Raw genomic sequence first — 6718 nt, forward strand, 5'->3', positions numbered from 1 at the left:
ACACATATACCCTATAAAGTGGACGGGGGGATGGCCGCCGCGGTAGCTCAGTTGGTAGAGCATCGTACGCGTTATTCGAAGGTCGCAGGTTCGGTCCCTGCCCGCGGCAAGCTATCTTTTCGTCCACTTTTCTTTCTTCACAATTACCTTACATTTATTACTAAAAACATCCCCTATACTTTCCTTGGCATTATTGTCTGTTAGTTGTCATTAATATTGTGTATAACAAAGAAAACGAGCCCTTGAAATTAACAGTTCACTCCTTCATTCATAGCGAGAGTCTCGTTCTGGCAGACTTGATGCTTTCAGGTGGTATGCGAGGGATTATTGGTCAGCTGCCAGCTCGTAATAAGTTCACGTGCTACGTGACGCCAACAAGGCAGAAAAAGAGTGTTCCACACTCGCCGTCATGGCTACTGGCGGCGCTGACTGACGCTTCCACGTTTAAATGCACACATATACCCTATAAAGTGGACGGGGGGATGGCCGCCGCGGTAGCTCAGTTGGTAGAGCATCGTACGCGTTATTCGAAGGTCGCAGGTTCGATCCCTGCCCGCGGCAAGCTATCTTTTCGTCCACTTTTCTTTCTTCACAATTACCTTACATTTATTACTAAAAACATCGCCTATACTTTCCTTGGCATTACTGTCTGTTAGTTCTTATTCATACTAACGTCGTGAGCAAAGGAAAAGTAAATATCATGGGGGTGCTGCAAAAGCATGAAAATTCTGAAACCGCACTTCAGAATTTAGAAGTGCGGTTTGTTGGGCTTATTGGTCTCATATTGGAAAATAAAAAAAAAGAAAAAAAACCAGCGCGAAAGGATACGTAGCGCAATAGAAGGAACACAGCACGAGCTCTAACAGTAAAAACTTCTATTGTGTTGTTCGTCAGCGCTAGTCCTGTGTGTTCCTTCTCTTGTGCTCGTCTCCTTCTGCGCTGTGTGTTCCCATTTACAAAGGTTCGTGATATCTATCGACACCAAAATTTTACTTCATTAAAAACGAGGTTTGAATTACGTGTATATTTATGGGCACTTCAAACGGACTTTGTTACTACGGTGCATTGAAAACTTTCTAACATTTTTTTTGTTTCTTTAAAGCAGATTTACCTGCCGTCTATCGAGCTTGAGAAAATATATTTCAATTATATAGAGCAATGATGCACTAATTCTCTAGCCTTTTTTTTCCTACAGCATCTGGCCCTCACCGCCATGCCGAACCAGAGCATCTTGACTAGAGCTACTTTCACTGTACTTGTGCTGCTGGCCATCCTAGTCGCATGTTTCGGCGAAGACAAACCATGCCTTCATTGAGAATGCTTTATGAAATGTGTTCAAGATGGGTATACAGGCGGCCGTTGCATCTTCGGAAAATGCTTGTGCAAGTAGGGAGCCCACTAGCCAGCACCGTGGCAACGAACAAAAGTTTCTTGCTCCGTCCAACAATCAGCAAATTTCTCAGAAAAATTTGTGAGCTCAGAGTGAAAGTTTACGTGTAGACAATTATGCCTTGGTTTATAAACAATAAAATGTGCCTCAGAAATGACAAAGAAAAGCGTCATTTCTTAAACAACTGTGTTTTCTCATTGCCACTTCTTGCCCCTTATATTACATTCCATTACTCTTCCCAGACTCACTACCACGCGCTCTTTGACTGCAATTCTTTCCTCGAGGTGACAATCGTTCGCAATCTTATTGCGCATCGTTCTTTGGGGATTTCTTCTGGTAGGCAAGCAAGATTGAACGAAGTATCTCGAGCAGTGCTAATCCGTGCCAGATCATTCAGACTTCTCGGGCATTTCCGTCTGCCTAATGAAACAGAATTTCGCTTACAGTTCTTGCAAACTAATTGTTCATTATCATATTCCACAAAGCAATGTCTATTCCAGGTGAAAATAATAAGCACACGCACCTGCATAATTACAGGTAATATTAACCATAATCCTCGTAGGCCAATTTACGTACGCACCAATTTCCATTCGCAACTTAACCCAATGATGTAGACAGGGTATGCTTCAGAAATTTCAAAGTTGAGTTGAATGCCTTAGCATTCACTTATCTGTACATTTTTCGATGCATGAAAGTGCTAGTGTTACATAAGAAATCAAGACTATAGGAAGAGTTGTCACTTCTTTTCTGAGACTTAACGCGCAATAATTGGTATAACGTGTAGTAAGGTTCACTTGTTTACTGAACAGGACAGACTCCATCTTGTTCTATCACACTACTTTATTTTCTTGACCCCCCTGCCCCTTGTCTTGTTTCGACTTCTTCGTCTTCTAACTGTAGGCCGCTGGAATTGCTTCATTCCCCCCAGCATGGTTTACATCCCTCCTGGGATGATACTGGAATACATTTCCAATGGCAGTGGACTCCATGGTGTCATTGGGACCAGCTTACGATATGGTCTTCAAGTGCCTTGTTGACTTGCCGTATTTATAACTCAAAATCGCCCCTCGTAGGCCGCGTTGAGACTCGGTCCTCTTTTCACCAGAACTAAGTCACCGATGTCGAGTTGTGGTAACGTTGTATCTTGTAGCTTGTCGAAACGTCTCTGCATTCTTTCCCGATACATTGATACACTTTCTTCTGATCTCGTTTTTTGGTCAAGACCCGCAAGCGTTGGTCTCCGCAATGTTTGTCTCCAAGTTGCAGCAAATAGAGGAGTGCATCCCTGTGTAGTTGTGTACGAACGGTTGCGGTAAGCTACTGCCGCTTCCATACAACATTTTCAACCACCTTTAATGCTGGATGCATGCTCATATACTGTTTGACGTCTCGGATCACCCGCTCATCTAAATCGATTGCAGCAGGATGATAGGGTGCAGTGAACCGTAACTTGATGTTACGCTTTGCAGCCCATTCCTGCAGCCGGCGACTTCGGAAGGCAGGTCTATTGTCTGACACGATTACCTTTACGTTGTCGAACATATTTCTGCTATAAAATTACGCTGTAAGCATCTCTGCCGGGCCTTGCAGCGATCATCCTAGTGCACTCGTCAATGCAGAACAGGAAAGCTTGTGTCCTCTTAACTCCTTCAGACTTTTTCCGTAGATTCCCTGAGTCCAGATGAAATCTTCAAATGGCATGTTAGAACATGCTGGCATAGCGATATTCTGCGTAGGTTGTTTAAATTTCATTTTGTTAATCTAGCATTTGTGATAGGATGACACATTTGAAGGAAAGATGACTTTATGGGCTCGTTTTTCTGTGTTAAACACAATATTATTGAGAAACACAGAGTGTAATGCCAAAGTATAGGGAATGCTATTTGCAGTAATTATAATATAAATGTGAAAAAAGAAAAGTGGACGAAAAGATAACTTGCCCCTGGCAGGCACCAAGCCTGCGACCATCAGATAGCGCGTCCGATGATTTACCACTGAGCTACGGCGGTGGTCACCCTCCCGTCCACTCTATGGGGTATATATGTGCAGTTAAACCTACAAGCCTGCGACCATCAGATAACGCGTCCGATGATTTACCACTGAGCTACGGCGGTGGTCACCCTCCCGTCCACTCTATGGGGTATATATGTACAGTTAAACCTACAAGCCTGCGACCATCAGATAACGCGCCCGATGATTTACCACTGAGCTACGGCGGTGGTCACCCTCCCGTCCACTCTATGGGGTATATATGTGCATTTATACCTAGGAGCGTTAGTCGGCGGCTATCGCAGCCATGGCAGCAAACACTTTTAAATGCGAATGCATTTCTTAGTCGGGCTATGTGAGGCATCCGGCGTTGTCCGCGCGCCTCTCCGCTCTCACTCCCTCTCCCATAGCAACAGCTGCGGGCGCGCGCGCTCCTTCTCTCGCCGTCGTCCCTGCGCCTCCGCCTCAATGCATTGCGTTTGAAACGCGTTTGTAGCGTTTGTGCCGCCTTGGCACAGCCTGAAAACAGCGCGTTCTAAACGCGTTTGGGCTGCATTGAAGGCGGTGGGAACATCCCTGAGGTGATTACAAACGCACGTAGGAAGCGCTCGTTGAAAGAGGCGCCCAAAAGGGAGACACTTGAGCGCGTCGATGTGTCCAGCTTTACGCCATTAAAATTACTACGCCCTGTATTCTCGGCGCAAGAAATGCATTCGCATTTCCTCACGATTTCCTTCGGGGAGGTGGGGGCATTTTTTTCTGCCTGTTGGCGTCACGTAGCATGTGATCTTTTTACGAGCTGGCAGCTGACCAATAATCCCTTGCATACTACCTGAAGGCATCAAGTCTGCGAGAACGAGACCTTCGCTATGAATGAGGGAAAGAAGATGACATTTAAGGGCTCGTTTTTCTGTGTTAGACACAATATTAGTGAGAATAATATTAATATCTGGGGTTTTCCATGCCAAAATTACGATATGATTATGAGAGACGCCGTAGTGGAGGGCTCCGGAAATTTCGACCATCTGGTGTTTTTTAACGTGCACCTAAATGTAAGTACACGGGCCTCTACCATTTCGCCTCCATCGAAATGCGACTGCCGCGGCCGGGATCGAACCCGCGACCTTCGGATCAGCAGCCGAGCACCGTAACCGCTATACCTCAGCTGCGGACAATATTAATCAGAACAGAAAAGAATGGCAAGGAAAGTATAGGGGATGTTATTTGTAGTAAAACAGTATAAATGTGAAGAAAGTAAACTGGAAGAAAAGATAACTTGCCGCAGCCAGAGACCGAGCCTACGACCTTCGAATAACACGTCGGATACTCTACCACTGAGCTACGGCGGCGGTCATCCTCCCATTCACTTTACGGGGTATGTATGTGCTTATATATGGGTATACATGAGCATACTCTCCTTGACATTATTGTCTGTTTGTTCTCGTTAATAGCATGATACACAGTTCTTTGCGTCTTGCTTCATGTAAGGCCATGTGAAAATCTTAGTCAATTTTATGTAGGTTTTCCAAAAGCCATCGTGTCTGCCTGATTTGGGGCGGTCATGAGACACTTCCAATATTTTCGGAACTAGGGAAGGAGGCACGGCAACTCTTCCATATGAGTAGGCTGCAAAACCTCGGTTCCTTCCCATATGCTCACGACATTAGCCTCTTCGTAAGTGTCTGGCAGCCTAATCGCGAACTGTGACATTGCATGCGCGTCCTTCATGGTGGCTCCGGGGTGATGAGTTACCTCAAAATCACATTGCTCAAGTTGACCCACCCAGCGGGATATCTGTCCTTTCAATGCAGTCATCTTTAATATTCTTGCCCAAGGAGATGATTATGGTGACGATAAATGCCTCTCCACTGACCTCCATCGCAGCACTTTGCCCATCTTTATCACCAGTACCAGCTTGCGCTAGTACCAGCTTCAGGTTCTAGTTGTTCCTCTTTCCGAGCAGTCATCGGTTCCGACCTAAAATCTACGCCGAAGAATGAGGGTGACGCGACCGTATTAGATGCATACGATGAGATATTGCCGCACACGCTCCTTTCTCTCTGTTTTATGTTACCGGCCCATTGCAAGTGTAGCTTCTGCCTTGCGCACACCTCGCCAGAATGTCTTAGAAGATTCGAGATTATTTTAGTATCATCTCTTAGGCTTGAGCGCGCAAAGGTGAACAGCTGAGTAGATTCTCAAACTAACGCGGCCACCAGCGATAAGGCTGAATATTCGATGCCGCATGTATAAACGCCGACACTCCTTGCCGCGGTTCCGATTATCGACGGCCTACGCTATGTTCGCCGCTATCAGTGCACAGTGTGTAATGCGTGTAGATTAGCTTGCCGTTTCCCGGCCATAAGTTCTGCGAAATTAAATCTTTCGTCTTGGACAAGCCGACTGCTTCCTTCATCAACGTCACGACTCCGTGACATCTGGTGGAGGATCTACTACTTTCATCATCCGTATGCCCCGGCGAAGCGCTGACCCAAGCCCAAGCCGCGACGAGGACGACGGCAAAGAAAACACGGATCGTCGAACAAGCCGCAGGCAGAAGGAACTGCAGCCAGAGTACGGGCTCGTTCCCGAAAAAAAAAACAGGCAGCCCCAGATCCCAACAGCGACCGCAGCTACGAGACCGACCCCGTGCAGCCTGCGCCGATCCTGCTTCGACAGCCCAAGGAGCCGCCAACCTTCAGCGGATCATCATTCGAAAGCCCGGAAAGCTGGCTCGAAGCATACGACCGAGTTCCCCTTTTCAATGCCTGGACCAGCCAAGACAAGATACGGCGTGTGTACTTTGCCTTGGAAGACGCCGCTCGGACCTGATTCGAGAACCAAGAGTGAAGCCTGACAACTTGGGATATTGTTCGCACCAGGTTCCTCACCACATTAACGAGCGTCGTCTGCAAAGAGAGGGCTGAGGCTCTGCTCGAGACCAAAGTGCAGATGCCAGACGAACACGTCACGCTCTTCACGAAAGAGATGACAAGGCTGTTCCGTCATGCAGACCCTGCCATGCCCGAAGACAAGAAAGTGCGCTTTCTTATGGGAGAAGTCAAGCAGGAGCTCTTCGCCGGGCTCATGCGATTCCACCCAAGACCGCCCAGGAATTCCTGTCAGAGGCAACGATGATCGAGAAGACGCTGGAAAGGCGCACCGGACAGTACAATCGCCGCCCAAGTCAAGACAGCGCGGCTGCTCAGCCCTCGATTCCAACGAGTTGCGCGAAATAATCCAAGCCATTGGGCAAGAGGAGTTACGAAAGCTGACACTTTCTCTGAGGCAAAAACCAATCAAAAAGACGCCGGAATGGGGAAGAAGTGACACACACAA

The 6718-nt window shown here is 47.0% G+C and overlaps 1 non-coding gene across 1 annotated transcript; it reads left to right on the forward strand.

Moving 5' to 3' along the window:
• Positions 1-488: 488 nt before the first annotated feature.
• Positions 489-561, forward strand: Trnat-cgu (transfer RNA threonine (anticodon CGU)). The gene has a single exon. It is a non-coding gene; the product is annotated as a tRNA-Thr (tRNA).
• The last annotated feature ends 6157 nt before the right edge of the window (positions 562-6718 follow it).

The sequence above is a fragment of the Rhipicephalus sanguineus genome, chromosome 8, assembly GCF_013339695.2.
Source record: "Rhipicephalus sanguineus isolate Rsan-2018 chromosome 8, BIME_Rsan_1.4, whole genome shotgun sequence".
Classification (NCBI taxonomy): domain Eukaryota; kingdom Metazoa; phylum Arthropoda; class Arachnida; order Ixodida; family Ixodidae; genus Rhipicephalus; species Rhipicephalus sanguineus.